The sequence below is a fragment of the Giraffa tippelskirchi genome, chromosome 10 (assembly GCF_054371585.1).
Source record: "Giraffa tippelskirchi isolate mGirTip1 chromosome 10, T2T-mGirTip1v1.2.pri, whole genome shotgun sequence".
Classification (NCBI taxonomy): Eukaryota; Metazoa; Chordata; class Mammalia; order Artiodactyla; family Giraffidae; genus Giraffa; species Giraffa tippelskirchi.
In genome coordinates, this window is record NC_137284.1 from 125,126,147 (window position 1) to 125,144,701 (window position 18,555).

At 38.7% G+C, this 18,555-nt stretch overlaps 1 protein-coding gene and 1 long non-coding RNA gene across 18 annotated transcripts in view; one reads left to right on the plus strand and one right to left on the minus strand.

Moving 5' to 3' along the window:
* SUGCT (succinyl-CoA:glutarate-CoA transferase) overlaps window positions 1–18,555 on the minus strand; it is a 714,763-nt gene that overhangs the window by 308,766 nt on the left and 387,442 nt on the right. For 5 of the 17 annotated variants that reach the window (XR_014067751.1, XR_014067749.1, XR_014067750.1 and 2 more), the window contains one exon: window positions 424–565. The exons of 11 other annotated variants lie outside the window; for them this stretch is intronic. The gene's annotated coding sequence lies outside the window, so the exon portion shown is untranslated. Of the gene's footprint in view, window positions 1–423; window positions 566–15,348; window positions 15,442–18,555 lie in introns of all 17 variants that reach the window. One more of the 17 variants, XR_014067756.1, reaches the window with a different exon arrangement.
* On the plus strand, window positions 15,187–17,031 carry LOC145524681 (uncharacterized). Its single transcript, XR_014067758.1, has 3 exons — window positions 15,187–15,290; window positions 15,889–16,148; window positions 16,891–17,031. It is a non-coding gene; the product is annotated as an uncharacterized LOC145524681 (long non-coding RNA).

Genomic DNA, 18,555 nt, shown 5'->3' on the forward strand with positions numbered 1-18,555 from the left:
TTTCTGCTAAAGGAAGACACTTTCATTTTACAAAATGTAAATGAAAGAAAATCTCCATATACGTATATAAAACACTATTGTAATCCTTTTCTTTTTAATATTTATTTATTTACTTGGCTGTGTCAGGTCTTTAATTGCTATACGCGGGACCTTTAGTTGTGGAATTTAGGATCTAGTTCCCTGACCAGGCATGGAACCTGAGCCCCCTGCATTAGAAGCACAGAGTCTTAGCCACTGGACCACCAGGAATTCCCAAGAGATTTTTAAGGTAGAGAGAATACTTTCTAAGAAACTTTATAGATTTCTAGTTTGGGGGGTTGCATTTGCTTTTGTCCCTGGTCTGGAGGTGTTTGTGCATGTGTGTATAAGACTGATAAGAGAAATAAATATATATATTTACTGATAGATAAGTAGTCTTATTACCTGTATGCTTATTTTGTACCCAGATGATTAATTTAAAAATGAAGAAATGTGGTCCAACATCACAAAATAGCCATTTCATTAACTTTCCACTGAATTAAATGCTTGTTTGTCCATTATATCCAGAGAGATGTGAGCTTTCTGCCTAGTGAAAAAGAATAAATGCAGATTTTAAGGTCTTGCTTCATCATGTAGCCTCTCTCAGAGACTGCGTCATCATCACTTGCAATGTGGGAATCTCTAAAACATCACTTCAGAAGGTTATATCCAGGCTCAAATGCAATCATTTGTGTGAAGACCTTTGGTAAATGACAAAGTCAGATAGGCCCTCATACAAGAGAGTGTCTTATCTAGTTCAAAACCTATCTTTTGAAATGATCCTAAGAGATTCCTCTTAGCAAAAGTCTCTGTACCTTCAAAAGATTGTGTTGCTGCTGAGCTTTATATTTCTTTTTATATTTTCAATTTGGGAGCATCTTTTTCCCCGGGAGTTATCACAATTCTGATTTGAAGACGCACATAATTTGGAGACGCCTACTTGCAGTTGTGGTGGCTTCCATGCTACTGCTCAAGGGTGAGAAGCTACCTTGTGATGTACAGTAAACCTGCTACATAGGAACCTTCATGTTGAGAACTGTCAAAGATGTGAGCGTGCACTGTATGTCCAATCATGTAAGTCACTTCATGCGTCTGGAGTTTTCTGTAAAAGTTGGGTACCTAGGCTAATTTTGTTGGACTTAGGAATAAACTGGACTTATGAACTTGCTCTCGGAATGGAACTCACTCATATGTAGGGAGGCTTTACTGTTTTAGAATGTTGGCCAAGAAGGAAGACAGTGCAAGAATAACTTGGAAAGCAAGACAGACAAACTGGATTCATATTCCCTGAGTTGCTTCCTTCAAGGTTCTCATATTAAGATCAGTTGGACAAAAGGCCTAAGGACTAAGAGGAGGAAGTATGATGTCCATATTTAAATGCTCAGAGTGAGAGAGGAAAACCCAATTCATGTTGCATTAATATTTTCAGTAACTGTTCAGATAATATCTAGGCCTGTAATGATTACAGTGTGGTTAGGAAATGAGCAGTAATGAACAGTGTTGAATCATTTCATCTTCTAAGAAAGAAATCAAGAACAAAGTCTAATGATTATCCCCAGCAAGTAAAATATTGCAGACCACAAAATGGTTTGCCATTCTAATCCATTTCAAGCATAAACAAACACATTCTTGCATGTATACACACATACCCCTACACGGAAACCATCGTCAAAAGCTGAAAGAGTTAATTTAGGCCTTGGAGACAACTTGCTTTAAGCACTGGTTCAAAAGCTCTTAAATAGCAGAAAAATCAATACACTTTTATCAGACTTCAGTGTTTATAGAAGCAATACAAAACAGGATTTTGTTAAATGTATATATTACGCCAGATCAAACTGTAAGTTAAAACATCTGTGTCCAAGTTAATCTCAGATACAGCATGGAGATTATTTGAATTGTGTGTTTCCTTTTGTGACCTTTTAAGATGTGGCTTTTGTGGGGGACAGATGGGGAATAATTTTCTTAAGCTTTTAGTTGCCTGCAACACTGCCAACAGTTGAACATAACAGCAATATTTTTTTAAGTTACCCAGATGAATAACAAAAAAAGAAAGAAAACCCCTTTAGTAATTTCAAACTAGTGTTGTATAGGGAATCTTAAAAAATAAATTATAGACACATAAATACAGGTATGTGCATCTAAGATTGCTATAGGCTATCCATGACATAAAATTTTCAATTAAAACCATTTTTATGAGCAATAATCACATTCTGAAAGGCATACACAACTTACTTGTGGATTATACTACTTCCCTGATGAAACAAACCTTGAAACATAGGTAAGTATAATATACTAAATTTAACATGCACCGATAGTTAACACAATAAAGTCTTATGGAAAATGTCTTGTAGAAAGTCCTTAGTTCTTGTTTGGAGGAGACAAGAAAACAAGAACTGAAGTTGATGGAAGCTTTCTTTTTTTAGATCTGTTTTTAAGGGATCAGACATCTGTAAATCAAATCCATTTTGATTGAAACAATAAATTTGATTCGATTGTGAAATTTCATTTCAAAAGTGTAAGAGAGAAATTCATGGGACCCCTCAAAGTAAATGACAAGCCTGGTCTCTGAAATATGTCAGGAACACATTAGCACCATGTAAAAATAACGACAGAGCTGAACCAAAGTCACAATGGCCAAATATCCTAAAAACAGGGCTCCAGGAAAGGAACTCCATGGATCTAGTATTAGTTGTGTCTTCGGTAAGTAACAGAGACTTCTTATGATTAAATTCCCTGAATAGATAACTTCTGGTATAGTAATGCTATTCCTTGTTTATTTGGACAAAAGATACAAACCGCAGATTAAGAAGACTGGATTGTAAATGCTCCAAGGGAAGCAGAGTCATTGAATAATCTACAAATTGATTGAATATATATTATGCCCAGGCTCTTTTAGGTGCTAATAAAACAGGGGAGAAAATAAAATGCCTGACTTTATGGAGTTTACGTTTATATGCTAGCAAAGAGAAAAGCCACACTCAGTATAAATGTATATAATGCCAGGTGATGATGAGTGCTATGAGAAAAATGAAGCAAGAAAAGGGAACAGAGAATTAAGGAGTAATACCATATCAAATAAAGCCTTTCTGTTGAGGTGACATTTGAGCAAAGTCCTGAATAAAATAAGGGAATAAGCCCCATGGATATCTCCAGAAAGAGTATTCCAAATAGAAAGAACAGCAAATACAAGATTCCTAAACATGAGCTTGCTTAGTTGGGTTGAAGAACATCAAGTGGGTCAATGGAGCTAGAGCAGAGGGATGATGCTGGATAGAGGTATGAAATAAGGTGAGAGAAGTAGCTTGGGGGAGTTCATGTTCAACCTTGGAAACTCTGCTGATTGCAGTGGGGGAGGATCTGAGCAGAGCAGGGGTGTGATGATCCTCTTATGCAAAGACTAGGACAGGTCACCTCAGCTTCCACCTAAAGCAGAACCAGTACAGTACTCAAAGAGCGCCTCGAACATAACAGATGTTCAATAAAGATCTGTTGAATGAAAGAAAAAATGAACCAATATAAGATATGATGGTGATAGCCTATGCCCCAATAAAAACTTTTCCACCATTAGACTGTTATTCCTTTAATCAAAACCACATTCCCTTTTTACATTGTAGCATACACCTAAGCAACATCACAATTTAGTCACTTTGAGTCATCAATGTGTTTTGTCAACTAATTCACTGACAGATTCTGCCCAATGTGACTATGAGCAGAGACTAGGCATTGAAAATGTCTGGATAAAAAAAGATCTGAGGGACAAGAACTGTGCATTAGAATTTTAAGAGTGGATGACTAAAACAAAGATTTGGGAAAATACTGCTAAAAGGGGACGTGGGAAGATGATAACAATGAATTATGACTGTTCTTCAACTGCTCCCAAAGCAGCCCTGAAAATATTCCCTGCTTACATCTACAACACATTTCCAGTGTTCATTCTACTTCTGCAGAATCCAGCTTTTTTCTAGTTGAAGAGCTTGGTCATCCTTTCTGGTTCACCATTCTTCCTAGGGAACAGGAAATTAGGCATGGTTTGACTTCTAAGAGAACATAGTCAGCAAGTGCTTTTTATCTAGACCAGAATAACATTGGGCCTTTTGGAGGTTGGAAAATTATCTTCCTTGTCAGTATACGAAAAGTCTGGTCTGAATTAATAAATATGCCTCTTGGCATATGTCTGGTTCACTAGCAGAAAGGAAAATTAACCTTTAGGGATATCTGAGTCAATCCATCCTTGGGTACAGAAAGTCAGCCCCAGTCCCTCCTATAGGAGGCCATCCTATAGGAGCCCAGGGCTTAGTAATATTAAGCCCTTTTCACATCATGCAATTATCTTCATTCTCAAGATGTCAAATGGTAGTCTAAGGAAAAGGACATAGCTCTAACAGGAAAAGATATCGAGATTTTGATTCATAACTTAAGATGAGTAAATGAAATAAATTGAAATGAATTCTCATATGAAGCAATTTCAAGTATGATCCCTTCTCCTACCATACATATTTTAAAAGTGGCATATTTATATATACATACTGTATATACACTTACACTACTTAACCACTCACCCTACTTATGTAATCATTGATTCCCTGCCTTGTTTCATAAAGGAGTGACCATGCAGTGGACATTTGTTATTGCTTTTAAGTGTCATTTATAGCAAAGAATAGGATCTATGTCTCATAGGCAAATATTCTGATTCATTACATAGATTAGCCTTGGGTTCAATGAGTTTCTTTGTAAAAATCTATGATGTAGATTGACTGCCATTGCCAGAGTGGATATGTTGTACACCCTATTATCTGTATCAATTCTCTAGCTCAGCCAACAAACTGCAACAAATCCAGCTATTGCCTGCTTTTGTAAAGAAAGTTTTATTGGAACCCATCATATCCATTCATTTTTACTGTCTATAGATGCTATGTTCTTCTACAGCAAAGCTAATTTGCAACAGAATAACTGAAATAGAGACCGTACTGCCTGCAAAGCCTAAAATATTTATAATCTGGCTGACTCTTTACAAAAAAAACTTGCCGACCATATCCCCCCTCCAATCTAATTTTCAGAGAAAAATACTAGGTATGTGTCAAACTACCTCTTCTTCTACCTTTCTCTTGGCTCGAGTAGGTCTTGAATTGTCATAATATGAGTTTCCAAACCAATGAGTCCACATTAAATTATTAATGGTTTAGGAACACACCACAGTTTTGTTTTGTTTTGCATTTTGCTTTATTTACCCTCAGTTGCAAGGTGTCTTCAAGGTATTATAGGTACAAGAGACAGTAAGTAACTACAGCTTAATGGAAATAGTTCTGATCTGAGCAATAATTGAGAAGAGCCTATCAAGTGTAGCCAGATTTCTACTGTGAATTTTTGAGTACTGATACCACCAAGTCTATCTCTTTAGCATCATAGAGAGACTACTTTTTATTTGCCCTAATTACCTGACAGCAGGTGTCCACAACTCTGTTTTTCAGATCATGTTCTAAAGTAATTGTCAGTTTTTTAATTGTCAAAGTTGATTTCATGATTCCACTTAGAATATAAAAAAGCACAAGAGGTCCTTACCCTCATAAGGAGAAAAAGCCAAAAAATTTACAATGATTTTTCTTGAGCACATCTTAGAGCTGAAGTATCAAGGCAACCAGAAGCATTTCCAAAGAATTGAAAAGCCCTTCTGAGGAGAAATGGGTCAAAGAAACTCTTTTTCCTTTGGCAAAGCAGAGGAGGAAGAGGTGAGTGACAGCAGCTAGGAAGAAAACAGCTAAAATTTTAACAAATCCTTATGTGAGCACAGGATGGAAGCCACAGATAAGGACAAGAGCTCCTTCAGTGCCATGTGGATAATGCAAGTGGAGGCAAGCATTAAATCCCACCCACTTCCCTGGACCCTTCTCTCATAGAAAGTACTGGGCTGGCCAAAAATTTCTTCTGGGCTTTTCTGTAACATCAGAAAACTCAAAAGAACGTTTTGGCCAACCCAGTAAAAGCCTTAACCCATCAAGAGAAGGGGAGGAAATGCTTGGGCTATCTATCAGAACCTAGGAAAAAACACACACTTCCAATACATTCCACTCTAACCTTAAATTCATCGTGTCCAAGCCAGACCTCATTTTCTTTCTCTCAAATCTCTACTATGTTCCCTAACAACAAATGATGCTATGACCTAATCAATTAGCACACCACAAACTTTGGGATTCATCAGGACTCTCTCAGCCTTCATTCTTTACAGTTAAATTGGTTCTTCCTAAATCTCTCTCAGACCTAAAAAGGACAGTCTGTTAATTCCCACTGTTATGATTTTGCTTCCCAGGTGGAATAGTTGGTAAAGAATCTGCCTGCCAATGCAGGAGATGCAAGAGACACAGATTTCAGGATCCTTTTCAAGACTGTTAAAATAGCTCCTTGGGACTTCCCTGGCAGTCCAATGGTTAAGACTCTGCACTTCCAATGCAGGGGGCACAGGTTTGATCCCTGGTCAAGGAACTAAGATCCCATATGCCATGTGGCCAAAAAAAAAGGAATTAAAAAAAAATAAAAATTAAGATTAAAAATAGCTTAACTAATACTGGTGTTTTCAGTGTCCTCACATTCTGCTCATACAACACTGCTTAATTTCTGTCCCTTCTTGAAATTTTTTTAGCTTTCTGTATCCTACAAGATGAAGTCCAAAGTCCTCAGCAGGGCAGAAAACATCCACCTACTTTAGCAAGTGCATTTTCCTCAAGGCCCATCCTAAACACCCTGCCTAGCCACACAGAATGAATTAACATTTCACTGACATCCTACAGCCTTTAAACCTCAGTGCCTTATATAGGTCAGTCGCTCATCCTGGAATGTTCTTTCCTGCTTTTCCAACCTGATAACCTTACACTCACCTTTTAAGTTTAAGCATCTACTCCTCTTTGAACTCTTCCCTGAACACCTCCCCCCAACTCTAGTACGGTAACCGTTATCTCCTCAGCTAAGCTATGATGTTCACAGATCAGAACCTTTCATGCCATCGTGTCTTATTTCTGTCAGTAACTTCAGCTCCTTGCACAATTACTGGCATATAGTAGATGTTCACTACTAAATTGTAAGTCCACTACTAAATCTAAGTTGACTAAATGGTAAGCCTAAAGTGAAGACAGACACACGACAACTCTTTCCACATCTCACTTTCAATAAATGAGTAACTGTTAATGATTAGTATTACCAGTGAGGCAATTCAGTTCTCTAATATCAGATGAAATATATTCTTTTGTTTCTACTTAGATGTTCTGAAGGAGATTTTAGCAAAAGGGAACTGAACTTTTTCTTTGCACTTAGAGAAGAGAATACCCTCATAACGGCTTTTATAGATGGTTTTTGCCACTCCAGCCTTTGGCAAAATAAATGTGCTTCATCATGGTGTCATGGCATTACTAGAATTCTATAGCAAGCTACCGGAGAAGGCAATGGCACCCCACTCCAGTACTCTTGCCTGGAAAATCCCATGGACAGAGGAGCCTGGTAGGCTGCAGTCCATGGGGTCGCTAAGAGTCAGACATGACTGAGCGACTTCACTTTCACTTTTCACTTTCATGCATTGGAGAAGGAAATGGCAACCCACTCCAGTGTTCTTGCCTGGAGAATCCCAGGGACGGGGAAGCCTGGTGGGCTGCTGTCTATGGGGTCACACAGAGTCAGCCACGACTGAAGCGACTTAGCAGCAGCAGCAGCATAGCAAGCTACACTTACTTACTTAGGCAAAAAGGCTTATATCTAGGTCTTACCCATTTGTGAGTAATTTCTGCAGAAAATGTGTTCAATGATAGCATTTCTCACTGAGTCCAAATACCGGCAATGCTTTAAAGAAAGGACAATGTGGTGATAATCACCATTTAATTTCAAGTGTTGCATGTTTGTTTCAACAAATTTCAAAACATTTCCCAAGGGATTTTAAAGAAAGTCACCAAGTATGTTTAACAAAACAACATATGGAATGCTAATTTTGTTGTGATGCTATACTCTAATACAGCAAGAAACAGATTTTTCGTAAAATCAGCAGATTTGCAAACAGTAATTAAGAAACATTGAAAACTATCAAGGTCAATTTAAAACTCCATTTGAAAACAAATATTCCTCATCTTGTGAGTTCTAGTAATTTCCCACTAGGGATTTCACTGCACATCAACAAACTTCCACTGTGCAAGCTCTTCAATGAAGGTAAATAAATACAAGGTTTACTTCAAATTGTCAATACAAAGCCAACCAGTGAGCTTTGGAGAACTGGGTGGAAATAACTAATTTGTCTTTCTCAGTATAATCTCTAATCAGGAATCTAAGATCCTTGGGGTATAGGATTTCCACTTAACTTAAGATGTATCACTCCTAAGAGACTTTCCAGGAGTTCTGTGCCTGCCAGAAGGGAGGATGCTCTGATACTGTTAACTCTTTGTGAGAATGATTCTCTGCCTCCTGTGAAAAGACCAAGAAAACCTAAGAAACCAGTTTTACAACTTATACTTAGATGCTGCCCTTTGCCCTGTGGCCATTCTTTTTCCTATCTCTCTGTCCAGTGGCCATGTCATTGTAACGTCCTCCACCCAAAACGTGGGGGAAATGTATACATAAATATACATACCGTGTGTGTGTGTGTGTGTGTACCTTTTCCAAATGCTCAGATCTTAACCAGTGGGTACCAACTAAGTGTTCACATGTAGTGTTCCAGCTATAGTGTTCCAGCAATACCTACCACTCACGTCTTGTCACTGTTAACTCCATATACAAGGGATGGGCGGATATATTATATTCACACTCTCCAACAACAGATCCCCCAGTAACATCAACATGTTTTTAACAGTGTAATTTATAACAAACTGCCCTTTCACCTAAGAACCCTAGACCAACAACAGTAGAAAAGGTGATGAGAATCTGAGTAGCAAATATGATATGACATGTCCACGGCCTAAAATGTTTTGTATTAAACAATCTGACAGACTATTTTTCTGTCTTTTCATACCTTATCTTGTTCCAGAAAGGAGTTAAAGGAGTTTTGTGTGAAATAAATGTGAGACTGGCTGAAGTTTGGAAAGCTGCTATATGGAATTTGGTCTTTTACCCCCATTATATTCTTTTTAAGGAAATTTGATGTAAAATGTCATATATTTGAATGAGTCAGTCCTCCGTCCCACAGATCCCTCAACACTGCACTGCTCAAATGAAGATGAAAAAGTCTTAAAGTAAAGATGTAAAAGTATGAGAGGCAAAGGCAAAAATACGTCAGAATAAATGTTATGGAGATTTGTCAAATATAAACTGGCTTCCTTGAGGAACACTATCTCACACACAAATGCACCTTCTCCTCTCCCTCCTTCTTTCATTTCACTTCACTGTGCTTGGTCGCTCAGTCATGTCCAACTCTTTGCGACGACATGGACTGAAGTCCGCCAGGCTCCTCGGCCTATGGAGATTCTCCAGGCAAGAATACTGGAGTGGGTTGCCATGCCTTCTATGCCATGCCTCCAGTCTATGGGGTGGGAAGGACCATCTTAACCAATGAGTGATTTAATTTATTCTTGTGCAATTTAATTATTCTTGCATCTAGGGCTTTTGACTGTAGATACAGAAAGCACAGCAACTAAGACACAGACATTGGAAGTTTTAAAACACTATTTATTGCTAAGTCTAAAACACTCAAACACCACAGCCTAGTGATTGCCAAATCTAAATTAGAGTTTGTGGGGTTTTTAAAAGTTTCTCTTCAGGGGAACATTTCAGCTCTATAGAGAGGTGTGATACATAAGAAGATGGAGTATCTGGCTGGAGACCAATTTGCCTATGAGCCCAAACCAAGTGGACCCATATGGATAGCTTTTATAAAATCATAAACGGTAAAGCTGAAGAAAACTCTAGGCGCGGACTGCTTTATGGCATCAATAATTAAACCGGACTCACTGCACTCATGGGGTTATTGCAAATTCTGACTAAACCTAAAGAATTTTCCAATAATCTAATTATTCCCGTATTTATTCATGTTTATCCACAATGATCTTTTGTTTCTCTGCTTTTAATTGAATGTTTAAAACTTTACAGCTCTTCAGAAATTTTGTTTAACGGCTCATAGACAACTTACACGGACTTCTTTCATGAGAAAGGAAAGAAACATTAGTGTGACAGGTATCAAAGTCCCAGAGACAGAACAGGACAGTAAAATGGAAGGCAAGAGTTAATGCATTTTTTTTTCACTCTGGTAAAATAGATATAACATAAAATTTACCATTGTAGCCACTTCTAAGTATACAATTGCATTAAATAGATGCACAATGTTGTATAAACATCACCACTATATATTTCTAAAAGTGCTTTTTTTTAACACTCTAAACAGAAACTTTGTATCCATTAAACACTATTCCCCAACTCTCCTTCCCCTCCTAACCTCTACTCTACTTTCTGTCTCTGAATTTGCCTATCCTAGGGTACTTCATAAGTGGGATCATACAACGTTTGCCCTTTGGTGTCTGACATTTCATTGAGCATAGTGTTTCCAAAGTTCATTCATGCTGTAGCGTGTATTAGAATTTCATTCCCTTTTATGGCTGAATAATATTCTATCATATACAACATTTTGCTCATACCTTCATCTGTGGATGGACCCTTGGGTTGTTTACACTTTGTTGTTATTTTGAATAATGCTGCTATCCTCACTGGTATGCAAATATCTGTCTTAGTGTTTTCAGTTCCTTGGGATATATAATTAGGAGAGGGATTATTGGAGCAGATCATAATTCTATGTTTGGCTTTTTGAAAAAACTGCTGTTTTCTTCAGTAGCTGTACTATTTTACATTCCACCACATAGCATGAGAGTTCCAATTTCTCCACATGTTCACCAACAGTTGTTATTTTCTATTTTATTTGTTTATTTGTTTGTTAACAATAGCCATCCTGATGGATATGAAGTGGTATTTCATAGCGGGTTTGATTTCAGTTCAGCTCAGTGCAGTCACTCAGTCGTGTCCGACTCTTTGCAACCCCAAGAACCGCAGCACACCAGGCCTCCCTGTCCATCACCAACTCCTGGAGTTTACCCAAACTTATGTCCATTGAGTCAGTGATGCCATCCAACCACCTCATCCTCTGTCGTCCCCTTCTCCTCCCACCTTCAATCTTTCCCAGCATTAGGGTCTTTTCAAATGAGTCAGCTCTTCGCATCAGCTGGCCAAAATATTGGAGTTTCAGCTTCAACATCAGTCCTTCCAATGAGTATTCAAGACTGATTTCCTTTAGGATGGACTGGTTGGATCTCCCTGCAGTCCAAGGGACTCTCAAGAGTCTTCTCCAACACCACAGTTCAAAAGCATCAGTTCTTCAGTGCTCAGCTTTCTTTACAGTCCAACTCTCACATCCATACATGACCACTGGAAAAACCATAGCCTTGACTAGACAGACCTTTGTTGACAAAGTAATGTCTCTGCTTTTTAATATGCTATCTAGGTTGGTCATAACTCCTTCCAAGGAGTAAGCATCATTTAATTTCATGGCTGCAATCACTATCTGCAGTGATTTTGGAGCCCAGAAAAATAAAGTCAGCCACTGTTTCCCCATCTACTTGCCATGAAGTGATGGGACCAGATGCCATGATCTTAGTTTTCTGAATGTTGAGTTTTAAGCCAACTTTTTCAGTCTCCTCTTTCACTTTCATCAAGAGGCTCTTTCATTCTTCTTTGCTTTCTGACATAAGGGTGGTGTTATCTGCATATCTGAGGCCATTGATATTTCTCCCAGAAATCTTGATTCCGGCTTGTGCTTCATCTAGCCCAGCTTTTCTCATGATGTACTCTGCATATAAGTTAAATAAGCAGGGTGACAATATACAGGTTTGATTTACTCTTCTCTAATGCTTAATAATGTGGAGCATCTTTTCATCTGTTTTTTGATCATCTGTATTATCTTCTTCAGAGAAATGTGTGTTCAAGTTCTTCATCCATTTTTTTAATTGAGTTGTTTCTCTGTGGTTGAATTGTAGGAGTTATTTATGTATTCGGGATATAAATCCTTTATCAGATATATGATTTTCAAGTATATTCTATAATTCTACAGGTTGTCTGTCACTTGATAGTACTTTTTGATGTATAAGGTTTCATTTCAATGAAATCCATTTTATCTATTTTTTCTTCTATTGCCTATGCCTTTGGTATCATAACCAAGAAATCACTGCCAAATTCAAAGTCATGAAGGTTTCCCCATATGTTTTCTTCTAAGAGTTTTATATTCTGTGGTCACACATTAATTTTTTGATCCATTTTGAGTTAATTTTATAAGGCATTAGGTAAGGGCCCAACTTAATTCTTTTGCATGTGGATATCCAGAACTTCTGTTGAAAAGATTGTCTTTTCTCTGTTGAATGGTCTTGGCACACTTGTCACCTGATCACATATGTGAGGGTTTACTTCTTGGCTCTCTATTCTATTCCATTGGTCTATGTCTGTCCTTATGCCAGTACCACACTCTTTTGATTACTATAGTTTGGTAGTGAATTTTGAGATTGGGAAGTGTGAATTCCCCAAATTTGTTCTTTTTAAGATTCTTCTGGCTATTCAAAGTCACTTTAGGATGGGTTTTCTATTTATGAAAAAAAAAAAAAAAAAAAATTGCCAGTAGGATTTTGATAGGGATTACACTGAATCTGTAGATCACTTTGGGTAGTATTGCCATCTTAACAATAGTGTCTTCCTGTCAATGAACACAGTATGTCTTTCCACTTATTTATGTTTTCTTTACTTTCTTTCAAAACATTCTTCATTTAATTTGTCTTTTAAAAACACTTAATTAACATTTACTCTAAGCCAGGAAACCCTCTAAGTGCTTTACAAACATTCATTTATTTAATCCTCATAACAACCTGATGAAGTACCATTTTAAGTCCACTTTATAGATAAAGAAACTGAAGTACAAAGAGGTCAAATAACTTGCCCAGGCTCTCAGAGCCAGTAAGTGGTAGAACTCTGACTTAAACCTGGCAGTCTGGTTCCAGGGTTCATGCTTCTAACTATGACCATCTACATCTTTTTTAGCACTCATTCATTCAACAAGCACTACACAACACCTTCCAAGTGATTTATTAAGAAAGTGCTCTCAGGAGAAATCCACTAAGGGAGTAAGAAAAGCAGAACAGGGAAGGGGAAGAAGTCAAACATGGGTTTGATTTCAAATGACACCCCTGCCTCAGCCCAATCTTGTGAGTGCTGTGGATCGTCCAAGGCAGGGGAGCTGGGCTTTCATATTGTTGCATCAGTCACTTAGCTGCAGGTCACTCTGCTGAGGATGTAAACTTCAGACAATTCCAGCTCTCTACATGCTTGAGTGAAATGGCCCTAGAAGTTCAAGTTTAGTTCTCTGAAGAAAGTTACAAGTTCATGTTGGTAGGAGCAAAGTGTACAGGAGGATGGATACACAGAGGTAGTAAAGTGAATTCCAAGGGAATCTGGGTAGGGTACCAACAAAATCTTGGCCATCAACGAGTTTATGTGTTGGTAGCAAAGCCAAGACATGCACCCTTTATATAGAATTGGCAGTGGTAAGTACTATAAGAAGGAAAATAAACTGCTAAGAAATTGGAGAGAACAAACTGTAAAACAACTGTTCCATGGGCATGCCCTAACTAAGGTAATCATAAAAGATCATTGAAGAGGTTGCATTAGACCTGGGAATCTGGGAAGAAAATTACAAGAATTACAAGATTTGGGAAAATCCTACAAGATCAATCATACTACATGTGAAGCCACACAGAGATATGAAGGTACAGAGCACTTTTATAATCAGATAGTGCTCAAATATAATGTACTTTCAAATATAATGCATCTCAAACAGTGTTAGAAATGCAAAATCTCTGGTCCTACCCCAGAAATATTTTATCAGAGAGGGATGGGGTCCATCAGTCTTTTTATTTAATGATCTTTTTATGTGGAGCATTTTTTTAAAATTTTTATTGAATTTGTTACAATATTGCTTCTGTTTTATGCTTTGTTTTTTGGCCATGAGGTATCTGGGGCTCATGAGGGGCTCATGAATACCCATTCTACTTCAGAAAATGATAGGCTAATGGCTTATGGCAAAGGAGGAGGAGTATAGGCAGCACCACCAAAGTTTGAAGTCATCTATCAAATATCATTTAGCAGACAAAGTCATTCCTACAGACAGGAGGAAGTGATTCATTCGAAGTGACTGTAATTACGTAATATATAAAAATATGCTTTATGAAAGAAAAGCACAGTGTAGTGGGATAGGACATATAGAAAGAAGTCATGGAAATATGATTTGGGGGGGTCAAGATGAGGAACCATTAGTCCTGAGAGTGAAATGAACAAACACTAAGCCTTTAGGTAAGTGTATCTAGAAGGGAGGCAAAATGAATTAAAGAAATCCTGGAAGAAGAAAAATCCCTTAGGAGGCTGAGAAGCAGAACTATGGAAAGGTGGGAAAGTATGTGAGAAACTGACAAACATTTGGCAAAGGAAAGGACACAGTTTTCTGCAGACTTCAGTTATCAATAAATGTGATACAAAAGTCTGATTTTTTTTTTTTAGCTGAAATAGAAAATTCATTTTTACCTTAAAACAATGGTCATTAAAATCATCCACACAGCAAAACACAGTAATAGAGAAGTTGTAACCCTACAAATGCTGATTAACTCTCATATTTATCATAGAAGAGTTCTGAAACATGGATAAGCTAAATGATTCCAGGTGTCTTTAAGACAAATACATGTAATCACACTTCTAGCTCAAACCTACAAATACACTCATTCCCTCACAAAGTTGGCATGTTATACATCAATAAAAATGCTACTTGACATGCCACCAGACTCTTCTGATCTGTTGTTAGAGTAAGTTTAGAGAAATCATTCACCATAAGAGTTAGCCATGGGCTTCCTTTGTAGCTCAGCTGGTAAAGAATCTGCTTGCAATGTGGCGATTCCTGGGTCAGGAAGATCCCCTGCAGAAGGATAGGCTACCCATTCCCAAATTCTTGGATTTCCCTGGTAGCTCAGATGGTAAAGAATCTGCTTGCAATGCAGAAGACCTGGGTTCGAGCTCTGGGTTGGAAAGATCTCCTAGAGGAGAGCATGGCAACCCACTCTGATATTCTTGCCTGGAGAATCCCCATGGACAGAAGAGCCTGGCGGGCTACAGTCCATGAGGTCACAAAGAGCCAGACAGGACTAAGCACAGCATAGCAGCAGACTTAGACATGGTCTTCTTGTTGGTTCATCATAAAAAAGTTAACAACTACACAGTTTTAGCATTTAATAATAACAGTGAGTATTTATTGAGTACTTACTATGTGCCAGGCTCTATGCTCTTTACATGCCTTACCTAATTTATTGCTGAAGCACAGAAAATTGAATGCATTGCCCAAGGTTACACAGCTTTTGAGCTTCCCAGGTGGCTCAGTGGTAAAGAATCCTCCTGCCAATAAAAGAAGACGCAGGAGATGCAGTTTTGATCCCTGGGTCAGGAAGATCCCCTGGAGGAGGAAATGGCAACCCACTCTAGTATTCTTGCCTGGGAAATCTCATGGACAGAGGAACCTGGCAGGCTACAGTTCATGGGGTTACAAAGGGTCAGACACAACTGAGCAACTGTGCGCGCGCGCGCGCACACACACACACACACACACACACAGCTCTTACAAAGGGTCAGACACAACTGAGCAACTGTGCACGCGCACACACACACACACACACACACACACACAGAGCTCTTACATAGAAGAGTCAGGATTCAAACCCACATCTGCTTGACTCCAGAGCCAGAGTTCAAAACATTAAACAATGTCTCTTTATACATGATGTCTTTTAATTTAATCTTTCTAAAAAACCCTTTACAATAGTCTTTATTATCACCATTTAACAGGTAAGGAAGATGAGACCCAAAGAAGTCAAGTGTCAAATTCAACAAGAGTCCACCAGGAAGGTCTAACCAGAGTTATCTACTCCAAGCGCCTTCCGCTCCACTTCCTGGGATGGGAGTTACTCTGATTGGAGGCATATTCAGTATCTCTAAAACATACCAACATTTTCTGAGAAAGAAAGTAGAACATTTGAAACACAGCATAGCTGAGAGCCCTGAAGATGGGTGTGCACACACACAGATAACATGGCAACTGAATAAAGGTAATGGTGGTGGGGGAGGAATCTACACTTTAGCATTCTACCACCATGAATGATATATCAGTCTGTATAAATATAAATAGCTATATGTCTACATATACATAGGTAAATATATAGATACCTATTTTCAGAAGGCAATGGCAACCCACTCCAGTACTCTTGCCTGGAAAATCCCATGGACGGAGGAGCCTGGTAGGCTGCAGTCCATGGGGTCGCTAAGAGTCAGATACAACTGAGCTACTTCACTTTCACTTTTCACTTTCATGAATTGAAGAAGGAAATGGCAACCCACTCCAGTGTTCTTGCCTGGAGAATCCCAGGGACGGGGGAGCCTGGTGGGCTGCTGTCTATGGGGTCGCACAGAGTCAGACACAACTGAAGCAACTTAGCAGCAGCAGCATTTTCAGAAAACAATGAGAAGTCACATGGACAAGCAGTGATTTCCGAAAATCCATTGAGGGATTATCATTTATTATCATAAAACAATTATTTTGATAAAAAAACATTAAGCATATACAATGGCATTCACCAAGGGCTGTATCATTTGACTTTGACTTTCCTGCTCTTTTTCTCTAAAAGAAAACCTGATCTAGAGAACAATCATATAAATTTTTCTAACTAAATAAAAATCTTTTGTGTTATCTGAATGTTATTTTCTAAGAGAATTGTTGCTCTTGGTGAATTCCTAGTTATTCCCTAACTCGAGGCCATACCAACAAATTCATATCTCCCTTTCTTTTTTTAGGCACTAATACTCATTTTTGAAGAGAGCATAATATGACAAAAGTAAACTCAGAACACCACAACGTATTCTTTAAAGTCTGGAATGCAAGTCCAAAGGTATTACCCCTCCAATTACTTCCGTAAACTATGTTGCCATTCTGAACATTGTTTGTCAATATTCTTTTGAACAAAATGCATTCTGAAAGTAAATTATCTCTGCTTCCCAACACAAACAGAGATCATTCATCCTTACTCCCAGAAAAGCCAGAACCATCTCAAACTCTGAATATGTACGGAATGACAGACATGAGCTCAGGCAGGTACCAAGTTTGTAATCACAGCCACAGCTTCATATAAACAGAAATCAGTCTTTCCCAAGTCCTGTGATTAGGCCAGGAAATTTCAAATCCCTGAACTAATTGATTAATATGACAATGCGGTGGTGGGGGATGGGAATGGTTCAGCATAATAAAGGCTGTAGTTAAGCATAATTTGCCCTTTTCCTTCCGTGCCTTTGGGGAAAGCATAATAGAAGATGTTGCCCAGATAGTAGCCTCTGTGTTTGGGCAAAGTTCTAGGTTATCATTTATGAATCCTGCTTGGACTTTGATCTCAGTTATGCTGACAAAGAAAATGAGTGCAGCAAGCCAGACAAACCCTTCAATGCCTGGTAATTGTGCCAGATGAACACAGGGTTGAACTGTTCCATCTGCTCTGGCAGGCCAGCACCCAGGCCCTGCCACGTGATCAATCCAGTATAAGCCCAGGTGTGGGGACCAGGCTCCAGGCTCGCCTAGCGCAGCCTTGGCTTTGAACCGATGTAAGTATCAAGGAACTTATGAGAAAGCATACAACCTGAACGTCAGTCAGGAAATGGTTACAAATTAGAAAAAGAAAGAGGAATTCAGGACAGAGGGGCCTCATATGCCACAGTAATAAAAGCAACTTCCTCTCTTCCCTCATTTCAGAACCACACAGTAGAATTCTCTCCATATGAAATTCCTTACAAGTCACATGCTGCACTAAACCACTGCCTGTCCCCTTGAATGGACTCACAGGACAGTCACACAGAAACAGATGTTACTGCTTTGCTCTCATGCTGTGAAGGGAAAGTGTCACTGAGACATGGGGAAAAGCCAATCTATGACTCTCCAGAACAGTTCTCAAGCACCTCAAAGACGCCTTTGTCCTCTAGATAATCTGCACTCTAAAAGTTTGATAAAGCTCTCCAAGAGCCTGAAGCTCAAGTTTAATGATTCTGATGAAGTATTTATCTGAGCTGAAAGCGGCCTCTCACAGCTGGCAGACCAGGAGGCAATGCTGACCTACGGAATAGCAGTCTTTCTGTCGTTCTCGGGCCGGCTAACCGAGCACCACCGCAGTGCAGCATCTTCCTGGGCTGGCTCATAATTATTCTCTCTCTTTTGTGTGTTCTCAAGATTATCTGTGTGTGCCGATATTATGGCACTCATCCTGTTCTATTGTAATCGCCCATATTTATGTTTGTGTTTCCAAGTAGACCATCACCTCTTTTATTATTATTATTATTATTTTTTTGGCCATGCCACATGGCATATGGGATCTTAGCTCCTGGACCAGGGATCAAACCCACACCTGCTGCAGTGGAAGCATGAAGTTTTAACCACTGTTTTGCCAGGGAAATCCCTGTATTTTTATTTCTTGTGGA